A 15,341-nucleotide genomic window follows, 5' to 3' on the forward strand; every position below is an offset into this window, starting at 1 on the left:
GGCCTTTTCCTTTCGATTTCATTCAGTTTACAGGGGTGTTTTCTGCGGCCAGGTTTACGATTGCCGTTTCTGCCAAGTCTCAGTCATGATTGTATTTATATCAGCCCAGCTGACAATAGGTGTAAACCTGTTCTTAAATACGGTTGTGAATGCATAGCTAAAAAAATACTGTAAGGAACGCATCTTTTGGACGAAAATAAAAGCAAAGGAAGTAGACAAGTTTATTTGAAAGTAAATTATGATAAATAAAATTAGTCCTGCGGAATACTCCAATAATCTGTTTTTAATATTTAGACTGCTTTAAATAGCATGCAGATTAAATTTGATATAGATGAAATTGCAGCCTCTATTTATTTGTATTCAAACGTACAGAAGCAACATAAAAACCTCTCGAGTCTGTGGAGGAGTCTGTAGGGAATTTGCAAATAACCGTATCTACAGCAGTAGTGTGTAGTGTACCAGTGTAATATACTGGAGAAAGTTGTCACTTGTTTGGCAATTAACACTGATATAGGAGGGAAAAGGGATGAGAGGATATTAACAGATTAATCTTGGGTGCTTTTAGACTGCGCTGAAGTAAAACGACAACGGAGTTTACTCCACCTCCTGTTAGCTCAGTGCCCTCTGCTGATCACTGCTTGGATTGAACCAGCCGCACTCCTGCAGCACAACAGCTCCCAACCACCTGAAATACAGTCATAGTAAGCGGCTTTACATTTACGGAAGAACCATATATGGATTTAACCCTCTAACACCATCTTTCTAAGTGAAGCTACAGACAACAGGGAAATTTAGCAACAACAACCTATACTGACAATACTGCCTAAAAATAAAAAGCATCTCTACGTATCTTAAGTCCTGTGGTTCAGCCCAGAAACAAAAACTCCTCTGCTTGCTGCATTGCTGCTAAGCTTTGTCTTTTTCTCCTTTCTGATCAAGTGAAACGTTTTTAATGTATTATGAAAAAAAAGTGATTGACAGTTTCATATTGCAGCCGTATATTGAGATAAACTGTCTCACTTTTTGCAAACAGCCCATGCCATGACACTTGGCTACTCAAAGAGTAAGGAATTCTTCAGGTGAGTAAAACTGGCACAGCCAAACCCATGGATGCATAAATAAATGATCACAAACTGGCTTGCAGCCCTTCTTATGCTGAATGAAATAAAATATAAAATGCCGGCATCGTCTTTCATATCTATAACTTGTTATACACATATTATCGGCTTGATATCCTTGTTTAGCTAATAAGCAAAGTGCTAACTTGGGGCAAAAACTGAGATATTTGCCAACTGTCGTTGCATCCAGCAGATACAGGTGGAAAGGAAATTTCGTCTCAGCTAGAAATAGCATTATGCTTGGGGATGCTCAAGCTGTAAGGGTCTTATTGCAATTGAGTGAATGTCACAAATGCATAAAGCCACAGAAAAACATAAAGCTTCTATTAGTTTAAAAAACTGAAAGATAACTACAAGAAAGCAGAACAGTTACGAAAAGAAAAAAATCCAATAGTGAGCTGGGAACCTTGACAGCAGCCTAAGTTTAAACGCTGCCTGGAGGAAGGAACACATTGCTCCATGAAGAACAGAAAGAAATGCACATAGCAATTTTTGGAGTCTATTGATACTCTTTACATTTAATTCCTTCTTCTTTTTAGATTGAACTTTCAGCTTATATGCAACAATAGGATTCAGCCAAATTTAAAAAAAGCACCAACAACTTTTCTTCTGGGAGTCCATTTCCCAGAGAAGTGTTGCAGGCTGCTTTACTGCTGTATAAACCTTAGCTCTAGTGTTCGCTATTCCTATTATTCACAGAAATTAGACTCGAAAAATATTTTGGTGATGGTTCTGCCGCCACGTATTCCTTGCACGAGCGCATGCCTCTATGCGTGTGTGCTGTCTTCGCCAACAGTCGGTGAATTTGGACGCCGATTTTGTGTTTTGTATCCTCTCCTATGATACCTCATTCATTCAGCAGTTTCACAAAGCATGCAGCTACACCGTGCCTTGCTCCCCGGTAGCAGTAACATATTACAATGGCCAAAGCAAAGTCCCTTACATATTGGCTGCTGAATATCCCTAGCTATTCCCCAAGGTACTTCATCTCAAAACGTAGCTAGCAGATAGAGAGGGTCAGCGTTCATGTTATTCACGAGCATTGCCACTCCCCGGCTCACCACTCCTGCACGGTGTTTTTAGCAGTTTGCCACTGTTCTTCTTTCCGTGCTATGAAAATGTGTTGCACATATTACGATGGGGCTTTTACCTTGCTCAGGAAGCAAGCAGAAAAAAATCACTAACCGTTACAGTAAGGAGTGGAAATGAATAGTTGACAACTTCTTTATCTATTGGTAATCATTTGAAATAGAGTGGAAAGGACGCTGGGATGCTGTAGGCAAGGACCTCGTCTCAGCGTGTGACTGTACACCACTTAGCACAGCCCCTGACCCACTTGGAGCATCTCACCACAACATCAGCACTATAATGACAGCTCGCAAAAATGCAGCTGAATGGACAAAGGGAATGGTAGGAGATTTTGTACTTCTGGGGGTAACTGGGACACCCACGCTGGGGCTCTGTGTGTCCTGGTTTGTCACCGGCAGGTAGGGACCTCAGTGCAGGACCACAGCCTGGAACCGAGCCACCGGTTCCCAAACAACATATCCAGAACAGATGTTGGGAAATCTAGGGAAAACACAGGAAATAATAACCTCTTGCTGTGCTCTTTTGTAGGACACACTATTTTTTTCTGCACTTCCATGCTAATTAAGCTCCTGGAGGTGCCGCTTCCTCACAAATCCTTCCCCTTCCCTAAGTGAAATGTCAGTATTAGTGCTGATTCAGTGGCACTAATGTCTGCAAGCATTGCTTTCAGGAGCTAACATTTAAGCGCAACGGTATTGCTGGCAAGGTACTACTTGGCAGAAAGAGAGCAAAAACTTTGGCAACTATGGGCCAACATGGGTAGCAGATGTTTTTAATGCCAGCTTCTCTCTAATTGTAAAGCAGCAGCAACAGCCCAGCATGAAAGGAGAATACCATAAATCTCCAATGTAGGGACTAGTCCACAACCACATAAATTCTGCCACTTGTTAACAGAATTTGCTGACAATCTCCATGCTCTATTTAAAATTGCATGGTGTGCAGTCCCGTTTGGCTTCCTAATAATAGGCACAGCGAGCTCAGGCTGGGCTTTCAGACACAGGTTGCCATGATACAGTTCCCCATGCCATGAAAATCGCAGGGGCCAATTTGGAGTACATAGATGAATCTTGCATACAGCGAAGCCTCGGTGCCAGGCATCTTTGCTCAACAGCGGAGGATTAGCACATATAATCAAAGCTTCTCTGCTTTTGAGGATGCAGCAGCAGTAACGGGCTTTCCCCCTCGCCTGTAGATAAAGCACCCAGTGCTTCAACAAGCTGCGAGGGTCGAGTTGTTGGAAAGTGTTCACCCTACAAATATAATTTTGGCTTTGTGTCCTCACTTCCTCAATGCAGTCATCCGCCACCTACTTCCCTCTATCATACTGTAAAAATACAAGCTTTCTTGTGTGGAGGGAGGTGGGCTGGGCCGCACAGAGGGCTGGTTTGGCTCCCATAGGAACAGCAGCGGCTGAGTCAGCAGTCGCTACTGGCTGCTGTTGCCCGGGGTGCTAAACCTGTTATGATGTACTCTCATGGGGTTTGGAGATGAGTTCCTTAGATTTTTCTACAAAGAAAACCCATGTGATATTATTCCTCATCCTCAAGATTGGGGTCTCAGTCTTGCGCATTTTTTTCCTGGCTGGAGGCATTAGTGATGCGACTACTCCCAAGAACAGGGATGTCCAAGAACATGTTCCTGCTCCTGGTCCAATCTCACCGTACAGCTTTCGCTAAATAGTAAGGGTTAAACCACAAACATAAAATCGCGGTTTGGAGCTGACCTGGAAAGCAAAGTTTATGAAACATTCATCCACCGTTCTGGCATCTGGAGGGAGATACTTCATTTAGGTCATGAATTTTTCTGTTTGGATCCAAGCTGATTGCTCATGCTGCCATACTCCACCCTCTGTTCCCCTGCACCTTCTAGCCCGCAACTAATTTTCAAAACAGAGGAGGCTGACCCTTAAGAAGGCTTGGAAAGCAGACTGTTTCTTTCTCTTTTTTAAGCAGCAGGAAACAAGACCGTTCACAAGAAGAGAAAATGTAAGAAATAAATGTTTGAAGAGTGAGGAGCTAATATGAAGGAAAAAAATCTTGTATATTTATGAGTCAAATGAGAATGTGTCCTCTTGAACTTTGCAGTCAGAGGAAACTGAACCAAATTAATCAATCACCAGACTATTGATAGGGAAAAAAATGACTTGTCAGCAAGCAGCTTGCAAAGGATGTAGACGGAGAGCAAGACATACCAGTCCACTTTCTCTAAACAATTAAGGACAGACTCAGCTAATTTAAATCCACATAGCAACATCCTAATCAATACAGCTAAGCTGAGTTTCTCAGGCTAAAGATGTTGTTTGTTCAACTTTTATTATCCTTAGTTATAAAATTAGAGAATATGGACTCAACATGCTGCCATCAATGTCATTCCAAGAAGTTCGCTCTACCTTCTTTGGTAGGCAATGCACTTCTCAGCCCCCATAAATGTTAGCAGAAAACTGGAAGGGTATTTGCAAAGGAAAGGGTGAAAACTGCCAAAGAAGTCAAAATCCATACACTTCTCCCTATTATAGTACTTCCGAAGACAGAATACCCTGAAGGAAGAGACTGTGTGAAAATGGGAGCTGTTTCTCTGACAGAGAACGGATTGACAGATTCTGTATTTATTTTTAAAAAATGCCTAACTAAGCATCATTAGTCACCCATCATCCATATTTCTCTCCATAAATGAGAGTGCATGAAGCTATAGAGTCTCCAGAGAAAGCAATTACAATATTAATTTCAACTAAATGACAACTAGGAAAAAGGAAAAAAAAATAATCAGCTAGCTTAAGGAGTTCAGTTCTCTTAGATCCTGATTATGAAAACTACTTCACAAACACTGAAAACCACCAATCACCAATATAATCTTTAAATGAGCTCCCTGGAAGGCACAACGAAGAGCAATATCCATGTAGGAATACATTTCAGCAGTAATGAACATGCAAATCTTCACGTCTGTCAAGCTGCAACTTTGACCGTAAAATAGGCTGGCTCCTCGAGGTGGGGGAACCAGACACACGTGCGCACACAGGCAGGCTGTGGATCCTGCTGGCTTTATTGGCATCTTTGCACTGAAATTCAAGGAGCTATACTTTAGGACCCCACTCGACGGGCCATGATCTATCCCATGCAACTGGGTGTTGTCCAAAGCCTCATTGAAGTCCTAAGTGACTCTTGCCTTGAAGATTTCATAGACTCATAGAAATCTTGGTTGGAGGGGACCACAAGAGATCATAATTTCCCCACTCAAAGTAGAACTCTTCATGCTGGATCAAGTCAGCTCTGGCTTTTTTCTAGCTAAGTCTTGAAAATCTCCAAGGATGGAGATTGTACAGCTCCCTGGGCAGCCAGCTCCAATGCTGCTGGAGGAAAATTTGGGAGAAAGGGCTGTCCAGCCTTTCTTAAAATGGAGAGCTGAAAGAAATCTTGTAACTCACTCCTGCTTTGAAATAGAGTAGAGGACGAAGTCACAGTATGAAAGTTAGCGTGCCCCAAAGGGCTCTGGCTGTCTCCTCATCTTTACTCACTGCTGACAAGGTCAGACCCATAACCTCAACACTCAGCTCAAGTGTATTGTGGCACCACTTTAACACCAATGGGAGCCTTTGCCCTAATTTAGATTTGCAGCCAAATTCTTCTGATGAAATGGCTTGAAATGTCAACAATATGATGATTGTCTCATTAATTCACTTAATAGTGAGAACCAATCATATACCAAGAACATTTCCCTTGTGAGTTATTTTCCTTCTCAACAAACAGTCCTATTGGAAACATGATGGTCTCCCATCCTCAAAGCAACACAAAACATTTTATCCCAATTGTATAGCTGCCAAATACACACTGAAATGTGTTCCTGCAAACACCAACGAGATTGATGTGATGCTGTATTCTAACTACACTGGCTGGTTCTTGACTTGGGCTTTGCTTTTATTTTTTCTGGTAGAATATTGCTGATTGAAAATTGTAATAATGCTAAAATAGCATAAAACATTAAAAAAGTGGAAAGGGTTCTTTTGAAAGATTTCAAGCCAGCCTCTTAGATCACCAAAGCCCATTTACAAGTTGTCTTCAAAAGGGAAAACAAACAAAGCAAAAATACCCTCCATTCTAATGAGCTTTGTTAACTTCTAGATATCCATAATTTGTCATGGAACTCACTCTTTCTTCAGAGGACTGCAAATGCCTGTGTGCCTCTATCTGATGGGCTAAATGACATCTTGTTGAACAAAACGTCTGGGACACCGTGCAGCTGGGAGTCTTTCAAAGTGACAGTATTTTGCAGGAGCTGTGTGATATTTTCTGTTGGCTTGGAAAATAAGTGGAAGTGCTGCTTCATTCTCTTTGTCATACAGTATCACCCAAATGAAGATATAAATATAAGGAGCCAAATAGGAGTTGTATCCTATTTCTTGAACTTCTGCCTCTGCCTTCAGATCTGACAGATTCAAGTTTCTGACCCCAATTAAGCAGCTTCATCTCCATACTTCAACCTAGGAAACAAATAGGTAGAAGGGACTACCATATGTTGGGGTTTTCAGTTCATTAAATCCTTGATTGTGCAAAACCTTTAAGAGATACTACCCCATAAAATTCATACAAAGCTATATTTTGTGTTGTTTGGAAGAATCTTATTAAACACTTTCTCCAAAGAAGTATTACAACCTTTTGAGAATCAGCATGACACTTAAATGAATTATTCATGCAAGGCTCTGCAAGATGGGCAAGTTTCCTGCCAAGACTTGCACAGTGAGGGGTGTTATAAAACTGAAATTGGAATGTGGAGAGAACTGATGGAAAAGATTTCAAAGATCATCTCTTGTTGAAAAAAACCCACACAACTTCAGACCTTTAAACTTGCTTCTTCACAGTAGAGAGCCTTCTAAATGTCCTGCTTCACATCCACTCCCAAATTCTTCAATTCTAAAATGTGCTCACAAACAGATACATGCTTTTAAATGAAGCCACGGAGTGATGTAGGTGCAATTTGTGAGAATCATTGACACATAATTCATTTCAGTGAGCCTTAAATGAGGCTTCATCTCGGGAAACTCTGCTAAGATTTCCCTTGCCATCTTCATGGAAGCGCTACCCGCTGACACCACGGAGCTCTTCCTAAATTACCCAGTGCAGGACAAACCAAGGGTTGCCCCATGCATACAGAAGACAACCTTGAAAACCAATCAGGCCTAAGAACAGAATTTATGAAAATTTGTTGAGCCTAACTCAAAAGCTGACATCTGGCAACAACCAAATGAAAATTAAGAGTCCAAAAATTAAAGTCTTTTATTTTTTACCTATATTTGCAGGTTTAGATGCTGCTGAAAATGAATAAGGCTTACTTTGTCCCACACAAATGCACGGCACTGAATAACTAATGAAAGCCACATTTTAAATAATACAACAGACAGAAGAAGGGACTGCTATCATTAATGCAAAGCAACTCGGTACCACCTAACATTGTTTTGGTGGCATTTGCACGAGGGAAAAAAGCCCTGTAAGCATAGAGGGTTGACATGAGTGATTGCTGAGCGCATTTTAATAATTAATTCCACAAATAAGTGAAGTCTATTTTAATTTCACCTTAGACAGCATTGCCATCTCAGTGAAGTAAATTGCAAGCCCTCTTCTGTTACTGTCCCCAACACTGACACTTTGGAAACATTACAAAAGCAGCAGGAATGTAATGAAAAATATACATAATGCTGAGACTTCTGAGCTGTCCAAAGTGCTCTTTAAGATCCTGCAGATAATCTTTAGGGAATAATCCAAACAGCTCTGTTGTATAAAGTTACATTAAATGACTGCACATCATGCTGTGATTGAAAAGTTATGACCAAAAATGCTGATCAGTTTGATTGGACACGGATTCTGTTCCAGCTCCATAAAAGTCCTGTAAAGAACAGCTTAGTAAAGAAAAATGAAATAACTAAAACCACCAAGATGATCATGTTTGCGTGTTTCAAATGGAAACATAACAGAATTATTTATCTGTGAAGGAACTGCTAAGAGGATCCGTGAAGAGGTGTTTGGAAACCTCTGTTTTTCTTGAACCAAGATAAAAACTTGTGTCCTGTATTTTGACTTCTCAAAAGTTTCTATAAAGCCCTTTTACGTCAGCATCCCCATGGATAATACCACAACACTGCTTTGCAAAGCCCTAACATGTATCCATATTTTGGCCAAGAAGAATTTCATGCACACAGAGCAGATGAGGTGGATACTTTGACAAGTGAATGTTTCTGTTTGCCCAGCTGCCTCCTGAAAAATAAGGGTTTAAAACTCACTCACAATTTGCAAATATAGGCCCTCTTCTTATTTGTAGGTGGTATGATTTTTTTTTTTTCCTCCTTTCTTCCAAAGGGAGCGGATTCCGTCTTGGGAAATTGCATACATTTAGGGGAGCAGCTTCTTCACCTTAACGCTTTGCTGGAGGAAGTCCTGCGTCCAGAGTAGAGGGAATGCACTTTTGGAAGCAAGTTAAGACTTTTCATCAATACTAGGTATCTAATGTGTTTCTCTGGTACCTGAAAATTCATGGCCCTATTCCAATTTCAAAAGAAGAATCTCTGTGGACATGATGTATGTCTTCTCTTATAAGAAAAGCTGCATTTCCTTACAATTTCTTTGCATTTTGATTAAAAAGGACTTAGAAGCAACATAGCCCCAGAGACTGACTTATTATATTGCGTCAGGTACACCTTTTATTCCTGCTACTCTGTGTCCTAGTTTTGGCTGGGATAGAGTTAATTTTCTTTTTAGTAGCTGGTACAGCGCTGTGTTTTGGATTTAGTGTGAGAACATGTTGATAACATCTGATGTTTTAGTTGTTGCTAAGTAGCGCTTATCTTAAGCCAAGGACTTTCCAGTTTGCCATGCTCTGCCAGCAAGCAGGGGTGCAAGAGCTGGGAGGGAGCAGAGCCAGGGCAGCTGACCCGAACTAGCCAAAGGGGTATTCCATACCATGGAACATCATGCCCAGTATATAAACTGGGGGGAGTTGGCCGGGAGGGGCGGATCGCTGCTGGGGCATCGGTCAGCGGGTGGTGAGCAACTGCATTGCGCATCACTTGTCTTTTCTTGGGTGTTATTTCTCTCTTTGTTATATTCCTTTTCATTACAATTATTATTATTATTCTCTATTTATTATTATTAGTTACTATTATATTTTATTTTACTTTAGTTGTTAAACTGCTCTTATCTCAACCCACAAGTTTTATTTTTTGTCCCTGATCCTCCTCCCCATCCCACTGGGAGGGGGGAGCGGCTGTGTGGTGCTTAGTTGCCGGCTGGGGTTAAACCACGACACTCTGAAATGTTGCAATTTAAACTTATACTCAGATTGTACTGAGGAGCTGTATACTTTTACAGAGATAAGACCTTGGGGATTTTTTCGAGATCAAGTCACGTAAGAAGAAGAGATTATAAACACATGTTATAGAGTTGTTCCAGCCTAAAATATATTCTGCAAATACATCTTAAGTTTCTGTAAATAAGGTTACTACACATAATCCCACAGGTACCAGTATTATATGTACATAATAAAGCTTAAGATCTTACTCAATTTTCAGGTATTTTATGAGGAAAGATACTGCCAGATTCTCAAGGGCCAAATATTTCATTCAAAGGCAAGGAGATATTATCATACTCTGAATAGATATAGTAGTTAGTTTGTACAGCATCTCATAAAAGTGTAATTTGCAGACTTCAGGAGAAAAAGAAATACTTTAAGGAACACAGGGAATATTTATGTAGCTACACAAATTACTTGGTTGAGTGGGGTTGCCTTTTCAGAATGATTTTAGAAACTGAAATTACTCCTTACAATATAACTTTTGCCATTATTATTATCTCTTGCACTTAAAGATATTAAATCCTTGCCTTGAAATTTGGCTCACGAACGTGCAATTATGATTAAAGCACTTCATCTTCTTGGCCCGTTCATTCATCACAGCAACTAGCCAAATTCCACTGCACACAAAGTCTAGAATAAATGGAGCTGGCCCAAGCAACCTCAGCGCAACATAGCAAATACAACCACAGCGTGAGCACATCCTCATTTTCTTCCAGTGACAACATCACCTCTGCTTAAATATGCGTTTTTGGATCTCAAGCAATACACAGCAAATAGCAGATGAATCAGGTTATCTGGGAAATGAAGTGATTTTCGCATTTTCAAACCAATTGTGAAAATAATAATAGATTATTAATGTGAAAGAAACACGTTTTTCTCATGCTTAGTCAAAATTGCTCGGGCAAGTAGTTTCATTCCTTCTCTGCTCTGTGTCTCCCTGAATGAGCTGTCTCTCAGAAGAGCATGAAACATGTTATACTGAAGATTATATTGTTGGAAAACTTGAATTAGATATCAGTAAACTATAAGATTCAAATGCTGATCACGCAGGTATGTATGCAGAAGGGCTCTAGGACTTGAGTGTTAATATGCTCACTTTAATAATAAAGTTAATGAAAGCCATTGCTTCAGACAAGAAGATATGCCTATCACAGTTGTATCTTATCTATCTTTAATACATTTAGTCGATATACAATGATGCTGAACATATCTATGCAAACATACCTAATTTTTTACCCTGAAAGCTAATCAATAATATTTCTGTTAGCATACTTCAGCTTAACTATTGGAAACAAGTGGCTGGAAACAAGTAACTGGTATTTTCTCCTTGTCCTATATTTGTGGGTACTAAATCCATGTTAAGATGACTGCTGAGCCTTGTAATGACACCTCTATGTCATGAAAAAAACAAGAGTTGTTCTGAAAATGATATTACTGTAAAGAGATTTTCTCTGCACTAGATATTTTAGAAGACTGAGGATAACCCAAAAAGGTTTGGATCAGCTTCAAGTGTCTCATGGCCCAGGAGACAAGACTGCAGGATCAGTCCAACCACATACGTGCACAGGTAGCAAAGACAACCCACATACACCTCAGCCTCCCTGCTCAGGCAGGAGCAGGCTCTCCACAAAATACCCTTCCTTTTCATGGGAGCATGGCTTCAGAGTCTGTCCCCAGGTGTCCTGGGCTGTAAAGTTGCTCTTAACATAGAGGTGAAACAAAGCTATGCACACCCAAAAACCAGGATGTGTCATTATTTTATCTGTGCAACAGTAGTCATGAGATGTTTGAGAGCACAGCTCAGACAAGTCACTGGACAGTAAATCAAAAAACCAAACACGTCTACACGCGATACCTCTCGTCGCAGTTATGTTGGCCACAAATAGGTATTGTACAACAGAGACATCCCAACTGGAAATTTTCTGTAGTGTTCAAAGCTACAGAGCATTAAATGATCACATCAATTGATAATGACTGAAGCATGAATATAAAATAATTACCACCTTCAAGGGAAAATAGGAACGATAAAAATAATAACTAGTAGAGAATAAAATATAAGGAATATATTAATGTGTAAATGAGAGACATGGCTAGAGCCTTTGAACCTGAGCTGCACACCCGCTGCGTGTGCTTTGATCACCAGCACAGTGCTCACCAGGAGACGCCGCCTGCACAAGGAGCGAGAGATGAACGTGGTACCAACCTTGCACAGCTCAGCCAGAGTCCGGGTCCAGGATCCCAGGGCTGGCACTCTTCTCTTTGCTCCTTCCCTTCTTAATGCCAAGTTTCTTTCTCAGCTTGTTCTTCACTGAAGGAGACCACAAGTTTCATCATTTTAGCACAATAGAGGAGACCCCCAGCTCATCCTAGCAAGCAGCAGAGGACCCCATGGTGATACATGTTGATGGTGGCCAGTACACAGACGCTCCCTCCCCTCCACTCCCATTCTCCTCATCTTCCATTTATAGCTCCAAAATATCACAGTTTCACAGGCCGCAACACAGAGATGCTAGAGGGGTTCTCTGTGACTGACACTCCTTTGAAAATCATTTACTGGTGGTCAATATACTCTGTGAAGTAATCTCTGTTTTATTTGTTTCCCTTGGCTATAGTTCCCCATAATGTTAAAAAAAAAAAAAAAAAACAACAACAAAAAACCACAAATGAGGTTGTGTGATCAAAATTTCATATTAAGTTTCTGATAATTCACTCCCAAGTGATTCAAGTAGGAACCAGAACTCCTAAATGAAATTACAGCTCCATGTAATTCATAGTCTTTTGCCAATTAATGTATTGTAGCACTAACACCAAGGAAAGACAGCCTGACAACTCTCCAAATACGTACATATTACAATAATGAAGACTTCATTAGAAACCCTATAAAAAGTGACTTCCATATGTTTCACAAAAATTGGATGTTAGCTGCTCATTGCTTCTGGTTTTGCTCAATTATGGAAAGCACATTTGCAAACATTAAAATAGTTAAGGAGTGTATTTTATCTTTTTTAGGACTTGGAAACTGAGGACAATGTATCAGCTGATCAGAGAACAAATTTTTGTCCACAATAACTCAAACTGACAACTATTTGACAAAATTCTGTCAATCAATAGTAGTCTGAACATTGCTGGTCTCGTCGGACAACACTGCAGTTGCAAAGACACTACCTTTTGTTAGTAGTTTCTTTAATGATAAAAACAAAGAAGCACTCATTAAAAACCCAAACCAACAAACCAACCACTGTTAGAGAATTAAAATAATGCTTATTTTCTTATTTTTAACACTAAAGAGATACAGAGCACATTAAGAAAACCATTAAAGATCTGTAGAATGGTGAATACTCAGAAGAAAAAAAAAGGTATTTGTTAATTGGTTTGAGTTGAAAGTGATGTTATCCTACCAGTTATATTCCATTGAGTTGGATTCTGTTGATTAAAAGTTAACTTATAAATCTGTCATCGTTCCACCCAAATCAATAGAATTCCATTTACTTGCTAGAGGAACATTGATAATCAGGCTCATCAACTTCAAATGAGCAGAAATTGATTTACCAGGCAAGAGGAAGAGCCAAATCAGGCTCCCAAATACATGTTAATTCTAGTAGCCCTCCTCATAAACTTTTTGTACATGAAGGTATCCAGTAAATATTTTAATAATCTTACAAATACTTTGAATAAACAGAGACAGCTTCAAATGCTTACTTCCCTAAAGAAAGAGGAGAAAAACTGGAATTTTGAGGAAAGGGAAAGAGAAAGTCGAAGGAGAATCTGTGAAAGTGAATTTCTGGAAACAAATATATTCTAGAGGCTGCAGCAAAATGTAACCTCAGCACAGCAGGCGTGAGACGAATGGGTTGTCAAAGCCGTTAGGAGCCATTCATGCTTTCAGAACAGCCATGTACCAATATGATTGTCTGCCACACCGAGGGACTTCAGCCTCCTGAAGTGTTTTTTACTAGTAGCTAGGTCTAGGAAACAAATATTGGGCTATTTTGTGAGAAATATCAATATTAAATTTTACCTGCCTGGGAATTAAATGAAAGGTAAAAAGCTTAATCTGAGGCAGAATGGTAAGAAGGAGAGGGGAATTGTACTACAAAAATTGAAACCTGGAATTTTCCCCTAGTGAACAATTTGATGGACTTCGATTAGTTTTAATCTTTCAAAAATATAGGATATTGACTTAAATTCCAAACCAAAATGTCATTTAAACCCTCCAAATGCAACTCTTCACTTTAAAATAGTCAAACAATACTTTAAAAAGATTTTTTTTTTTTAAATGGGGAAATTTGTCAAAAGCATCTTTATTCGCCCAACACCATTTTATTTCCACATCTCCGTAACCCTTGGTGGAAAATCAGAGTAGTAGTACCCAAGATGAACTAACTGCTCTGCGGTCTCCAGAAGCCCTTTCATACTAAGTTCCTCCAGGACTCTAGGACTTTTATGATTTTTTTTTTTGCTAAAGGCATTGGCGGTTTCTTTTTTAACATAAACAATTTACAAACCCAACATAAATGTGCAAATTGCATTGGTAATGCATAATCCAAGTTCCAAAAATACAACAGTATTTTCATACAGAAGATCCAACAAATAACCAAAGGGGAAAAACAGGGAAGATAGTGTTGCTTAATTTTGTCAATTAATTAAGAGAAGAAAGGAAGTTAGAAGAGAATCCGGACAGCACAAGATTTCAGTGGTTGCTTTAAAACCAGGAAGACCATGAGTTTCAGAAGAGAATTTAAAAAAATGCTATATCTGGAAAATAGTTCTAGACTTTGCAGAGTCCACAGACACCTGTGCACATCCTGACCTCCAGGAGAGGTGCTGAAAATAGGCTTCAATTTAGATTTACACTGCGCCTTCAAAAAATAGCCTTGTAGCCTGCACGGCTATTTAGACAGCTATAAATAATAGCAGAGCTTCTGTGGGAATTGTCTCTCAGCTCGGTGGTCAAACACATTTTGGCAACCTGAAGGGTCGATTATCGATTTTGCATTTTATTGCAGATGTCCGTTTCTCATTCCCCCAGCGTGGCTGCTCCGGCTCCAGAGGTCCTGCTGAAAGCTGTGCCCATGCAGACACCCCGGCGTGCCCCCAGCCCGCTCTGCAGGTCCTCAGCCAAAGTCAACAGCAAAACTCTTCTGACCTGCAATGGCCACCAGCCCTGCACACCAGGCCAAGCCTGCCTGGTAGGAAGACCAACCGAGGTCTCTTCCAGTTCAAAGGCCACCAACAATGGTTGGACTAGAGACGATATTTTTATAAAACAAATTGAGATTATTGCGAAGAAAGCCGGTGGTGGAAATTTGCCACAATCCTAATTTATCTGGTCAATAATTAATGAGCACTGCACACAGCGTTTGTAGCCTGAGCTTTCCGGCTTCAAGCTGCAGTCACTACATTTTCTGCCAGTGTTATCCCAGCACGGATCGTTAGAGACCGATCAGGGAAGTCCTTTGCCTTTTCCCTGTGGCTTAAGCAGACCTAGTTTTTTATGGCTGGATTGCAAAATCTTTAGTCATTCTGGTGAATTCTCTCTGAACTCCCTCTGAATTTCCAAGCAGCCTCATGAATTGTGGACACCAAAACAGGACAGCAGCATTGCCGCATGGAGTTCCCCCGTGACAGAGAGAAAGAGAGAGTTTCTCCCCAGACCTATTCAGTATTCTCCTATTGTACACTGCTGCTTGGGATAAAAATCTCCTATCCTGTAAGTATCAGCTACTCTCATTATTCTTAGATATATGACCTTACATTTGGTGGTATGAAACACATATTGATTGAATGCTCATCTGACAG

This window comes from Gymnogyps californianus, chromosome 13 (genome assembly GCF_018139145.2).
Source record: "Gymnogyps californianus isolate 813 chromosome 13, ASM1813914v2, whole genome shotgun sequence".
Lineage (NCBI taxonomy): Eukaryota > Metazoa > Chordata > Aves > Accipitriformes > Cathartidae > Gymnogyps > Gymnogyps californianus.